At 40.5% G+C, this 14,901-nt stretch overlaps 1 protein-coding gene across 2 annotated transcripts in view; it reads left to right on the forward strand.

The window, feature by feature from the left end:
- Positions 1-14,901, forward strand: part of RERG (RAS like estrogen regulated growth inhibitor) — a 103,295-nt gene that overhangs the window by 83,867 nt on the left and 4,527 nt on the right. The window lies entirely within an intron of this gene.

Genomic DNA, 14,901 nt, shown 5'->3' on the forward strand with positions numbered 1-14,901 from the left:
GTTTGCATGCTGCAAGATTTTATTTTTTTCTCCTTTTCAGTGAACAAGCCTTGACATTTGTTTCTGTTTTTACAAATTAATACAACCGCAATTCAGCCACACACCTCATGATTTCCTTCCATTAGTAACATCAAAAGCTCTAATACAGACAGTACTCCTGAGTAAAACAAAAATTAAATCTCTCCTGACTTACTGAATTCTACATTCTCACCCAGTTTAGAGGATGTTGTAGGCTAAGTGCTTTAGCCTGCTCAGAGGAAAAGGTTTCAGAAATGCATAAATCAATAAACTATTGTCAGTAAGCTGTTTCTTAATCATAGAAATCTCTGGTGGAAGATGCACACTAGAAACTTTTGAAGTATTGTTTTTCAAACCATGTATCACAACAGGATTCTGAGGAGGTTCTGAAGCATTAGAAAACACATCTCAGGAAATTCTAACCATTACTCAGGCTTTCAGAGATCAGTCAAAAGCACTGTACTTTCAAAAGCTTTGAGAAACAATACTTTGAAGAATGCATTCCTGGCTTTATAATGGTCATCCTGGAGTGACTTCGTGTCCAGTTACCTGTAAACATTTCTGAACTGAATTTACTGAGAAATTTTATCAGATTTGTTTCTTCTTAGCAGTAATAGACTGGCAGTTGGATGGAAAGACTCACACCTATATATTCCACCAATTTAGGAAGCTTAAACAGATGCAAACCATCCAGCAACAGGACGTTTTGCCAAAAAACACTGGGTCTGTGACAAAAGTGTCATTTTTATTGTTTATTTCTTATGTCAAATTCTCAATCTCCCATTAGAACAGATAATTCCTATTTTTAGGAAAGCTTTCACCAAGCTGTACAAGGCCTGATAGCTTAGGACACTGTTGAATTTCTAAGTATCAAGGTTAAATAAATAAACTCTTGTGCTCTTGATTCAAGGGTGGCCCATTTTAACTGGAAAGAAAAACATACATTATAGATATTTTTTACTACTCTAACCTGCCAGAAGAAAATGAAGGACAATATTTTTAGCAGTGTCTGGACATGCTGCTGTATCTCCAGGAGCCAAATGAAAAAACACAAAATATCATTTTCTGGCAAGAGTGACATCACTGAATCTTGCAAGTCTTGGCACATGGACCTGCCAAGGAAGTCAGGACTTTGCAGTTCTGCCACTTCTGTTTGTGGTACTGGATCTGTGGAGGCACTGATATGACAGCGGCATCTTCAGAAAAGTACATACCACCATTCTTTTTATTTTATCATTCTCAGCCAAGGGGTAAGAGCTGCAGCAAAGGCCGCTTTGTGGGGAGCATTAACTGCCAGCCCTGGCTTCTCTATCATTTCTGCTTAACCGGAAAGTCACTGTCACCATCACAGCATTATTATTATTATTAATTTGGTTGTTTTTTGAAAAGGTGCCTACTCACTCAAACTAAGTGGTTACTTGGCATTGTCAAGGTGAATGAGTTTCCTCTTTCAAGTATTTTTTTGTTATAAATCATGGTAGCATCCCTTGCATTCAACAGAATTAGAAGTTCCAAAGAAAGAGCTCTGTGCAGAAATAGGCTGGAATTGCACGTTTTTAAAAATACTTGTGCAGCTGTTTTCTAAAATATTAAGTATATGAATTCAGCATTAAACTTTGTCATTTTTAGTTAGTTAAATATGGACTGAGAAAGGGGATTGGGTCACCACATGAATTTAGTCAAAAACTCACCGAGTGTCTTTAAATAGAACGCAGCTTGCCAGTTAACAGGCAGATTCATTGTGGTGTCAGAAAGCCTGAAAACCACCTTGGCCTACTTACGGCACCATTTAACCCACACCCTAAGAGCACTTCACAAACATAAGCGACATCTCTGTGGTGGATTGAGTACAGAACTGGAAATCTGTGCTACATTTCAGTTCGTCTCTATTGACAGATTCATAAAAAGGAAGTATGAAAACAAGCATTGCTATGTGCCACTTCAGCAGGGCCTGCCAGGCAGCAGGTGGCAGCAGGCTGACAGTTGGCCTGCCAACATGGCGGCTTGGCTGCTAGAAGCAACCCACAAACAGCAAAGCAGCCACTCTCACAGCCCTCTTAGGGTTCAAGCATCTCTGCCAGTTGCCACAAAAACAGATGTTCATAAATGCATAGCATGTGCCAGACAGCATCTTCTCAGGGATAGATGTATTCTATGGGGGCGTGTTTCAAGGTGGAGGTATGAAGGCCTTCATATCACTACCCACCTTCTGTGGGTAATGGCTGACTTCAGGACTCCCATGGATCTGTCATCCAGAATTTCATGTTAGGGTGGTAAAGCATGTTGTGAATAGCTGTTCTCAGCATCAGTAATTAGGAGTAGGAGTCCAGATCTCAGCAGTTTCCTCCATGAGTTACTGACACAGCCCAGAATTTAGTGTGCCTTCCGGAGGCAATCCCGAGCGCAAATGCAGGTTGGGCAGAGAATAGCTTGAGAGGAGCCCTGTGGAGAAGGATTTGGTGGTATCAGTTAATGAGTGACTCAGCATGAGCTGGTAACGTGCGCTTCCAGCCCAGAAGGCCAACCATATCCTGGGCTGCATCAAGACAAAGTGTGAGCAGCAGGTCAAGGGAGGTGATTCTGCCCCTCTTCTCTTCTCTCATAAGACCTCACCTGGGGTACTGCATCCAGTTCTGGGGCTCACAGCACAAGGACCTTGAGCTATTGGAGTGAGTCCAGAGGAGGGCCACAAAGATGATCAAAGGGTGGGAGCACCTCATCTACAAGGATAGGCTGAGAGCTGGGGCTCTTCAGCCTGGAGAAGAAGGCTCTGAGGAGACCTTATAGCAGCCTTCCAGTAGCTGAAGGGGGCCTACAGGAATGTAGTGACAGGTCAAGGGGACATGGTTTTAATCTGGAAGAGGGCAGATTTAGACTGGACATTAGGAAGAAATTCTTTACTGTGAGGGTGGTGAAACGTTGGAAGAGGTCACCCAGAGAGGCTGTGGATGCCTCCTTCCTGGAAACATTCAAGGCCAGGCCGGATAGGGCTTTGAGCCACCTGGTCAGGTGGGAGGTGTCCCTGCCTATAGCAGGGGTGTTGGAAGTAGATGATCTTAATGTTACCTTCCAACCCAAACCATTCTATGATTTATCTACCCCCCCAAAGATGGAGAAGTACTGTGGTTTGAACTGGTGATATTTAATTGCTTCAGCAACCCCAGTTTTAAAATCAGAAGGGGAACAGGCCAATTGATTTTTTCCTGGAGGCAAGAAAAGGAGGAAGAATCTCAAGAAGTCATACATCAGCGTATGGATAGCACTGATGCTTGAAAAGTACTAATGGTCAGCCACAAATGACCTGCCCACATCAGCCATGACAGACAGGGAGAATCTCCTTGGACAAATGATGAAAAAAGAAAATTCATCACAGTTATGAGTGCTTTTAAAATCCAGTTTTGCAGTATTTCACTGAAAATCCATCTGCTCTTCTAACATATCAGGACAATTCAATGAGCTAGAAGCAGAGCTAGGATAGTCAAGTCTAAGGAGAAATTATTAGAAGAAGAAAAAAGGAGGAAGAGGATATTATGAACTCAGCTGTGTCACTTGTTCTACATTAGAACTTACATACAGATAAGAAAATGAGGTGTTATGAGGTGCAAATACATGCAACATCCATTTTTTGCCATATAAGGAGGAAAACCACACAAATAAAACCCCAAGGAAGTGCAGGAGACATATTCCTCAGTTATTTCCTTGATTCTGTCACTGATCTGTTCCCTGCAGTCTCTCTGCCTCTGCTTCTCACCTATAAAATCCTTTGTGTCATGGAAGGATTGTAAATTCTTTAACTCTGCAAGTACTTGTCACTTAAAGACTTTCACATTAAAGGTACGCAAAACCACCAAGCATTTCTCCAAAGAATGAATTTTAAACAAAAAACAGCAAATAAGGAGTTAATATTCTTGTAAACCTTTTTAAATCTTGGTTGGCTTTCTCACACTATCCCTAGATGTCTTTTTCTAGCATTTCACATATTTCATATAACTTTGCTAATCCTCTGAAAGGAAAGCTATCTCTGAGCAGATAACCAGCCATACAGAGCATGACAGACTGGCCCATCTATGAAGCTAAAAAGACAGAAAATATAAGAACTTATTTTATTTGAATGTGATAGAGAAAAGACTATTCATTACTTTGAAAGAGCGAAGGTAACTATATAGAAATACGTCTTAAGAAAATTTTTCTTGGATAACTAGATTAAGGGTGACATTTTTAAGAGTACTAGCTCCCTTTTAACTATTTCAGGATTTTTTTAATTTCCTCAGGTTTTTGTTCACTCTTTCAATTGGGAGAAACAAACAACAAAAAAAAAACAGAGTTGGTGTTCAACCAAGAAGACACCATTAAATATACATAAATTATGTAAGAATCAGTAAAGCAGAAAAGATGGAACAGCAATTTCTATCACTTTATCTCCTATTAGCTTGATTATGAAAGGCCCATGATAACCTTGTTGTTCTTCAGCTGAACAAAGCTAAAGGATTGCACACAGTTGCAAGTTCTTGATGGAGGGACAGAGATGCTTGCTTCTGTTAGTGCCTTGAGTTATCCAAGACCATAGAACTGACCAGCTAGTACTTTAAAAACCATGGCAGTAACAGCAGAAATCACTTTGTGCAGATATTGTTTACCTTGGCAAGAGGTTTTTCCCAATGGAAAACTTGTTGTAAGAAAGATTTTTTTTTATTTATGAAAAAGAAAAATCAAATCAAACACCTTAAAAGGACAGTTTTGCCTAAATAACATCTGTAGCTGGGGGGTTCTGGTGACAGAACGGAATGTTTAGACATCACAGGGGCAGTCTGCAGATATGATAAAGTAATTAGCATTATAACCCCAGCAAGTATTTCTAGCCTGGACCAGGCCTCTGAATTTATTTTCTGTACCCTAAGAAGGATAGATTTATACAAACAGCATAAACAGAGCAGGCTGTGAACATATCTCAGCTAGTTTCCATCAAAATTGTTGAGAACCAGAAAGGAGCTTAGCTGCGGCAGCCAAGACCTCAGTAAAAATAGATTATCAAGATAAAAATGCAAGAACTGTCTTTCTGGACTAACTTTGTACCAATCCAGCCATGAAAAAGAGATGAGGTCCTCAAGACAGATCCTCCAATCCATAGATGCTTCTCAAGGGATGTCTTTGCTCTCTAGCTTGTTCAGCTAACACATTCTCTTGGGCAGTTGGAATACAGTCTGAATACAGAGTCTTTGTCCCCAGGATTGCTTTCATGGCTGCAGATTGCAAGCTGAAGAACTGCATGTCTTTGTATACTGTAGATTTCTAGGTTTCTTGACTTTTGGCTCACTCAGCAAGTTTGTCTTAACACTCCTGAAGGCTTACTGCCTGCTTCTATCATAAAAACAGTAATTCTCAGCAGCACAGCAGTGAGAGAAATTGCCTAGACAGCAAACTGAACTTTTAACAAACAGGCCTGTGCTAACGTCAGTGTTAATAAATCATTAACTGATGGTCCATTCAGCTATGGGGTGTAGAGCCTAACAGAACAGGAGCCCTGGAGGGAGGGAGCAGCCTGGGGAGGTCACCCCTCTCATTCCCTTCCTCCTTCTGTTATTCAGCAGTCTACAGAGTACCACAGACCAGATCACCTATATTCTCATGAAAGTACCCATGTTTCGTAGCAAGCTAAAGAGCGGGGAGAGATGGAAGCCATCATCTTGCAAAACTTTGCCTTTTACATATTTCATCTGAACACCCATGTTGACAACTACAGCTTATCCAAGTGCCTAGACAGAAATAATGTATGTAGTTCATTACTGGCTTTCAGCCAAAACGAAACATAATGGTAACCAACAATTGGAGGTTGGGAGGGAATGGCTGCCAGCCTGTGTTTCAGGAAACGTCCTGAAAGTATACGCTTAATACTTTACTGGAAAACAGCCTTTTTTTCAAGCAAGACTAGCCAATAACATCTTTAACATCTATTAACAAATTACTTGTTCCTTGTGCTCCGTACTTAGGTTCCGTCCATTAATAATCCAGATTATGCCTTGCTATCTGTCTTCCCTGAGTTTTGCTCTTTCCCCCAGTTCAGTACACTAGAAATATTACTTAACTTGATAAAAATTCAATGCATGTTATATCATTTTTACTATACTTCTCTATAGTAGGAATTTATACTGAGTGTATTATGGAAATGAAACATGAAAATACTTCCAGTTACTCTAAGGTGTCTGTAAGGAAATGGATTGGTATGACCTAGAGCACCTTAAACCCCTGACACGGGCTTATGAAATGCTCAGAGGCTTGAAATGATGAAATTGTAATCAAAAGCAGCAGAGAAAGATGTTTAAAATAACATGGGAAGTAGTTATCAAAAAGAGCTTTTTGTTTTCTTTCATATGGGTCTCAAGATGAAGATATTCCTGATGCTAGTAAAAAAAAAAAAAAAAAAAAAAGAAAATACTGCATTTTCACTGTTGCTGCACACACAGTAAAATCAGGAATGGAAATGGTTCTTCTTGTTGCATCCACAAAATGTTTTGCCCCAATTTTTTTTGCTCATCACATTCCGTAACGTTCTCCAGATGAGAAGTTTCCATGCTCACTCCTGGACCTTCAGGAGCACAGGATTTATTTTGCTTGTTTTAGGTGTGAGGAGAGTCTCACTGGTTAGTTTTCATTTATATTGGCAGAAATAACATGAAATGCATAGAGCTTTGCTAAAAGACTTTTTGCCACGGTCAAAAGAATACAGCCAGAAATGGTTTATTTAGACTTAGACAGGCATAATTCCCACGTGTTGGTGGGAAAGTTGACGATTAGAAAAACAGTTGAAGCCTTGAAGTTTGCTCCCTACTAGTTAGTGCTGTCCCAGTTTTGTTGGTTTTGCTTTAACTTGCCTTAATGAATCGAGTTCCCAAGTAGTTGTGCACATTTTGTCTACCTAGCTCAGCAAAAACTGAGGAAGGACAGGACCTATGGGAAAGGAATGGTAACACCATTCTTCTCAAAAGAAACCCAGTCTTAGAACCCAGGAGAAGATTAAATGCAGCACAATCCAACAAGCAGACATATTTTTGTTCAAGAAAACTATTCTAGGCTTTGCTTTTTGAGGCAAAAAAATGTTATTTATTGAAAATAGTATTAAATCAAGAAATAAGACTTCTCTGTGGGCTGTTTGTTATATATCCCTTCTACTCTACGTGGATGGCAAATTTTGATAATGCAATATAGATCCTTCCACAGCAAGATGAGAACTTCATAGTTTAGTGTGGCTGTGTATACATTACTGATTTATTTTGCTTCCCAAAAAATTAAACGTGGTAAATCTGAAGTTTTTACTGAGCAGCAGATCTAACAGAGGCTCATTTGTTCCAAATTTCTTCTCCAGGTTTCACACTGCAGTAGCTTCTGTCTTAGCACATGCTCTTGCTTTACAGAGCGTTGTGTTGTGTCCTCTTTATTCATTCAGTGTGCCCTGATGTCTTTAAACATCTGCATGGAGTGTGGGTAGCCACATTCCAGCTTGTACAAGAGACACGTGCCTGCTGAGCACCCAGAGAAGATTCTGGATCTTCCTGTCTGCAGGGGCTTGATAGAGTATTTACCCCAAGCCCAATTCTTATTTTAGCAAAACCTACAAGATGGAGAGTTTTGTCTTGGAACTGAAAGCAGCAAGTAAAAGCAGCTTGACAAGCAAGGACTTCCAGTGGATGCAGTGACTACCACGTGACTTTCTGTGCTCAGCTTTAATCTGACTAGTTTGGGAAACACTGCTGTATTGCAGTCACAGTTCTGACAACAGCAAATGCAGCTTCATAGGAAAGAGGCAAAAAACACCAAAGTGGAATCAAAAAAGAAACTCCTTTGCACATCAACATATCAATTACAGAAGCAGCATTCAGTGATAGAATGCGTGTGACACAGGGTAAAGGCCCTAGAATCAAATTAAACATCCCTGCAAGAAGAGCCTTCTTTCGTATACCCATTCTGGTTTAAAATTATGGTTTGTCTTCAGTGTATTCATGTCGTACAGTAGTCATACATATAAAGTACACCACAGGGACTGTTCTCCCTCCTAGAACTTCTGCTTCTGTATCTGTCAAGTCCAGGAGCTACATGTGCTTAAATGCATAAAACACTGACAAGTGCAAGTCCAACTATTAGTGCTAACAGAGCCATGAACTGGCTTTCTTTATGAAACTTTCTACTGCTTTTATGTGTGATAATGATAGTAAAACAACAGGTTGCATATAACTTGATTATTTTCTTGGTAAATAGTAAATAACCCAACTGTGCTTATTAAGAGTTTTGTAGTATCTGTTAATAGTGAGACATATGGGGTACACAGCAATAGACACATTCTTAGTACACAAGGTCAGAGCTCTGGTTGCTGCAAAATCACTGGTGGCTGCAGAATGAAAGCCCTCCCACAAGTTAAATAACACATGGAGTAAGTAACAGATGCAAGCAAGAAAAACACATTCAGCTGAGTTTCAGGAAGAGCTAGGATGGAGGAAGAAGGCAGGAGAGACTGGACCAGTCAGGTGGGCACATTCAAGTTACAAGGGCTTTCTAAAAGGCACTAAGTTCTTGAAGCATCAAGGGAAGGCAGAGGAAGACAAGTTTCATAAAGGCAGACCAAGGCAAGGCTTTGGAGATAATCCTCAAACAGCGCAATTAGTAATGGAAGTAAAGTGCTTTCTCCAATGGCTATCAGGTCCCTTTTTTTTTTTTTTTTTTTTTTTTTTTTAATACAACAGAGGCAGATGCCATACTGATGGTGTAGGGTGAATAACCCAAAAGAACAGTATTCACATAAAATAATGAAGAGGATGGTATATTTTGCTTGGCTTATCTGGATGGTAAACAGACAACTGGTAACTAAAGAGAGCTCACCTTTTGCAGATGGTTAAGGCTCACCAATAACTCCACAGGGGAGGATCTCCAACATGAGATCCTTCCCCAGTGCTGGTCAGCCCTTAAATGGGGTCTTCTGATCACACAGGTGCATTGCCTTCACCTGTGCTCCTGCAGCTGACTCAGTGCTCACCTCAGGTGATCAATCAGTGGTTCAGGCCGTGATTCAACAGTTCCCATACAGATGGATATCGAGGATCACAAATGTCTAAATCACCAGGGAATTTATTAAAAAAAAAAACAAAAAACAACAAAAAAAAACTAAACAGGAACTCGTGTCATGTAATTAGAAATAATTATGGGAAAATTTAGTCTTTTGAACATACTTCTGCATCACTATCAATCAGCATTTTTACCATAACTTAGAATATCATACCTATTAGCTACTGCTTTTTGGTCTAGAAACTCAGCTATAATTATTACACAAAAGCTTTTTCTGATTCTCTCGCAGTTCTCAGATCCAACTGGCTGAAAGCCACCAGGAGGGAGACCAATTTTTTTTAACAGTATTTTTTGTATGTACTTGTTTTATTAACCTTTCTTGACAAAAGTGAACTAGAATTCTGAATGGAAATAAAGCCTGTGTCTCTCTGTACTTAGAAGCAAGCAAACAAAACAAAAGATAACCAACAAGCTGTTCTTTAAATTTACATGTAAAATAGCATATGTCACTGTTCCATCTTAACTGAACCTACTCCTACTGCAAGTTGTTTTTTTTACTAAAAGCTATAAAACCTTGCAATGCAAATATTTGTTTCCAGAGCAGTAGCATGCTCCTGTTACATATTGCCTGTTCAAAGCAAGCATTGAAAGGAAATCTTTAAATTACTACATATTTAGAATTGAGTTGGATGTGACCTTTAGAGGTCATCTAATCTAACTCCCCTGCAAGGCTCCCTGAACAAGGGCACCCACACCCAAAGAGGTGGTGGATGACCCATCCCTGGAGACATTCAAGGTCAGGCTGGACGGGACTCTGAGCAACCTGTTCCTTATTTTTACAATAAGGCTACCGACCCTACTGTAAAATACTTCTTTTTCTATTCAATCTAAATCTCTCCTCTTTTAGTTTGAAAATATTTACCCTTGTCCTACCACAATAGACTCTGCTGAAGAGTCTGTCCTTTCTTATAGCCCCGTTTAGATATTGAAAAGCCACTCTCAGGTCCCTCCACAACCTTCCCTCCAGGTTGAACAGCTCCAGCTCTCTCAACCTGTCCTCGTAGGAGAGTTGTTCCATTCCTTGCATCATTTCTGTGGCCCTCCTCTGGACACACTCAGACATGTCCATATCTCTCCTGTACTGATTCCATATCTGGACACAGTATTCCAGGTGAGGTATCTCACCGGTGCAGAGTAGCGGGACCTCCCTCACCCTGCTGGCCACACTTCTTTTGATGCAGCCCAGGATGTGGTTGGCTTTCTGGGCTGTGAGGGAACATTGCTGGCTCATGTCAGCTTGCCATCCATCAGTACCTCCAAGTCCTTTACAGAAGAATTGTGCTCTATCCTTGAGTCACCTAACTTCTTTTGATTGTGGAGGTTGACACAACACACGTGCTTAATCTGGGCCCAGTTCTGAAGCCTGTCCAGGTCTCTCTGAACATCATCCTATCCTTTGGGTGTATTGACCGCACCACACAGCTTGGTGTCATTTGCAAACTTGCAAAGCGTGCACTGGTTCCCACTGTCAACATCATTGATGAAGATGTTGAAGAGCATTTGTCCCAGTACTGAACTCTGAGGGACACCACCCATCACTGATCTCCATCCATTCATTGAGCTTTTGACCACTACTCTCTGGATACAGTCATGCAACCAGTTCCTCATCCTTCAAACATTCCACCCATCAAATCTCTGTTTTTCAAATTTGGAGAGAAGGGTGTTACGGGGTCCGTATCAAAGGTCGTACAGTAGACAGATGACATTAGTGGCTCTTCCCTTTTTCACTGACACAGTTACACCACAGGAGGCCACGAGGTTGGTCAGGCAGGACCTGCACTTGGTGAAGCTGTGCTAGTTATCCCGTATCACCTCCCTCTCTTCCACGTTGCTTAGCATAGCTTCCAGGAGCACCTTACCCAGCATGGACGTGAGGCTGACAGGTCAGCAGTTCCCCAGATCGTCTTTTTTACCCTTCTTAAAAATGGATGTTGCCCTTTTTGCAATCACCAGGGACCACCTGACCACCATGGCTTTCCAAATATCATTGAGAGTGACTTGGCTGCTACAACAGCCAGTTCCCAGGACCTTAGACCTACAGACTAAGACCTAGTAATTATTTCTTAGATTTGATCCTCTAGAAAATATAATCTTTTGAAACAAATGTCTTCTGTAGATCCAGGTTGCCCTGGACAAACATGTTTGATAAATGACTATTTAGTACTTACAGGCCTTATTAAATGTCATAATAAGCAGCACACAAGGTTGTGCTCAAGCTGTGACTGAATGTCATATCCACAGACAGTCTGCGCAGTATAGGCTTAAAAGTTGCCTTTGTGCAATCTTAGAACTATTTTCTGTATTTGCACAATAAGATTGCTGAGAAGAATAAGGAGATTTGTGACACACCGACATGGAGAACGAAGGCTTTTTTTGCTATTGTTGGGTTGGCTTTTTTTTTTTTTTTTTTTTTGCCTTTTCCAAAGATTTATCATTTCATATAATCATAGAGCTGTTTGAGTTGGAAGGGCCTTTAAAGTTTATCTAGTTCCACTCCCCTGCAATGAACAGGGACACTTGCAGCTAGATCAGGTTTCTAAAGCTATTTCCACAGCAGCAGAATTTAAAAAAAAAATATCCAGTCCATATTAATAAATTAATGTGGCAATATATTATGTACTGAAAAACAAACTAGTTGCTACTACGATAATGGTGTTTTTCAGGCCTTTCAATAGACATAGACATTCCTGGAAATGAGCTTTAATTTTCAAACAAATTTATACAGCAAAAGTGCAGGGAGATTGCAATTTTGTAAGCAAGAGAAGACCTTGAAAGTTGACATCAGCTTCCAGAGCCACACAATAGCAGCCTCTTTAATCACTGAGAACATGAACAGAAACATAGGACATCCTCAAACCAACAAGAACAGGTCAGGCTTGCTTACAACAAAGCAGAATTGAATATGACTACTGTTATTCTCACAGTGCTATTATCAGGTGCACCATTACTCCGTCAGCATCAGCTGCCTACTTCTGCTTTGAGAGTAGCAGTTCTGATGCAGTCTACAAATGGCAAAATACAGCTCTGAGGTTTATTTTCTGTCAGTGGGATGTTAGATAACTATAAATGTGACATATCACCTGGAGTAAATGATAGTTTGGAGCTCAGAAAATTGGCTGGTATTATCTTGGGAGCCTTTATCACAAAGGTGCTGGGACAATGCTATACACTTTACTCTTTCTACTTGACCACAATAACACAAGGATAAGACATTTACAGCCTGTATTCATCTGACCAATTTTAGACCAATTTAGATATAAGTGCTTCTGAGGTATGATTCGTCCCAGGAAAAAGACTATACAAACTATGTCCAGCATGTATTTTACTTCATCCATTTCAGTAGGAGTCACAGTAGTTAGGTGAGACACAGACACCTGTACTGTGGATGATTCCAGTTTGAGAATCTCAAGTCAGCTTTCTCCTTACCTGTGTGTCTCAAAATAAAGAGTAGCACAGAGCAAAATAACATTAATAAAAACTGAAGCAAGGCCACTTATTCGTAAAGCATCATGGGATCTTAAGGCTTTAGGGTGCTCAATGTGAACAGATTGGAAATCACAACTTTGGGAATTATAACATCTGACCGGATTCTTCAGATGTTTCTGTTCCCTTGAAGGAAAAGCCATGTCTGCTATTGCACCAAAACTGCTTCAAAGAGCCAGCTGTTTTACACTTCTCACTAAAAATCACCGCTTACCACACATTCCAAAGCAGGGAACAGACTCACTTCTACTAAGCTGTATTTACACTAATCTGATCTCCATCAATTCTACTTAGCCAGAATCAAATTCCTCCCTAAAGAAAACAGATAAAATGAGCTAAATGTGCAACATGAAGCACTGGCAAAGTCCTGTTTCAAGAGTTCAAATCTCTCTTAAGAATCGTGCTTCCTTTCTGCAGCAGGCAGAAGTCTACTCCTCAAGATTCACTCATGGAGGAGAGCCCTATGAGCTACCACATCCTGCTTCCTAAGAAGAGCATTTCACAGATAGGTTGGAAATGTGGGCAGACAAACTTTCTGGAGTTGGGTGAACCAATTCTTAGCAGCTATTGGTCAGGCAGGGCCAGCTGGTTGAAGGTATTTAAGCACTGAAAGATCTAAATGAGTGAAGAGCTAATATTGCATTACTCACTTGGAAAACCTCCTTTTCATACCACTCTCCGCCAAGGAAATGAAATATAAAATGCTAAATCACAGAAGTACAGAACTGCGTGTGTTGGAAGGGTTCTCAAGAGATCATTGAGTCCAACCCCCCTGCCAAAGCAGGTTCCCTACAGTGGGTTGCACAGGCTGGCATCCGTACGGGTCTTGAATATCTCTACATTAGGAGACTTCTCAACCCCTCTAACCTTTTCCAGTGCTCCATTACCCTTACTATAAGGAAGTTCTTTCACATGTTTGTCAGATATTTCTAAACATTTATCAGATTCCCTCTCAGTCTTCTTTTCCCCAGGCTGAACAGACCCAGGTTACTCAGCCTTTGCTCATATAAGAGATGCTCCTGGCCTTTTATTATCTTTGTGACTCTCTGATGGACTCCTTTCCCTGTTTGTTTGTTTGTTTGTTTGTTGTATTGTTTTTGTTTTTTTAAACTGGGGAGCCCAGAACTGGACACAGTATTATAAATGTGCCTCGAATAGGGAGTACTGCACAGGGAGTCCTTGTCTTACAGTGAGCATTTTCTCCACCAAACTAGCTTACTAAATGAGCATCACTCTATCTTATGTACTAAAGCAGAGCTTTTGCTCAGCTGCATTCCCTTGCAGGAAGTGCTATAGGTAAGGCATGCTCAGATTCTGAGATATATCTTACTCTGTTCTGTAGGAATAGTTTCAAGATCAAAAGGTGGAACCCCATCAACATCTTTAACAGCCTTACAATAATGAAGAGCAGTGGGTGGGTTCTGCTTTGAAAAAAAAAAACAAAAAAATAACCCACCACAGCCTTCATTGCCTGAAGCTCTTTGCAAGATTGGTTGCCATCTGCCTAATTAAACTGACCATTTGTCCCTATTAGAGGCAGCTGTGCTATGTAAAGCAATTAAGGTGGCCCAGGGCAGGGGGTATGGGTGGGGAAGTGACAGTTTTTGGTGTGGGAAGAGAGTGTTTGAAGTGCTGACATCATTGAAACATTCTCAGCTATGAAGAGGTGATACATTAAAGTATGTAACCCCCCGAGAAAAAATACATGCACCAAACATGAGCCCTTTCAGAAGCTTTAACTCAAGAAATGTCCTTCCTTTAACATATCCTGCATTCCTTTTGGGGAGATTTGCACCAAATAAAAGCACTGTGTCCCTGACAGCGCAAAGCATTCATAGTAATGGGCCACAGTTTTACAACATATGCGTTAGCCTTTTGATACAGGACATCTGTGAGCTAGCAACAGTAATAAATCTCAGCGTTAGCATAGATGAGTTTCCAAATTTTAGGTCAAACACTATCAAATGTAACTTATCAGCTCATTAAGATAAAACAAGCTCCTTTGGTCATGAGGTTTCTGATTTGTTATTTGGTTCCAGAACCTGGGACACAGTAAATAGGTTCCTTTACTTCCGTAGCGTAGTGTGAATGCTTAATGCCACTGGCTATCCTTATAAATCACATAAAGGGAAATCATTCCTTGAGCCCTTGCTATAAGAGGGGAATGTGATGATTTCAGCATGTTTCAAAGACACATTCCTGAAATACCTAGCTCTTCCGTCATTTTAACATCACGTAAGGCCTGAGCATGGCAGTTATGTCCCTAATCTACAAGCGTGCTGGTTTTGA

The sequence above is a fragment of the Cyrtonyx montezumae genome, unplaced genomic scaffold, assembly GCF_038088225.1.
Source record: "Cyrtonyx montezumae isolate F1298 unplaced genomic scaffold, pur_monq_1.0 scaffold_3, whole genome shotgun sequence".
Lineage (NCBI taxonomy): Eukaryota > Metazoa > Chordata > Aves > Galliformes > Odontophoridae > Cyrtonyx > Cyrtonyx montezumae.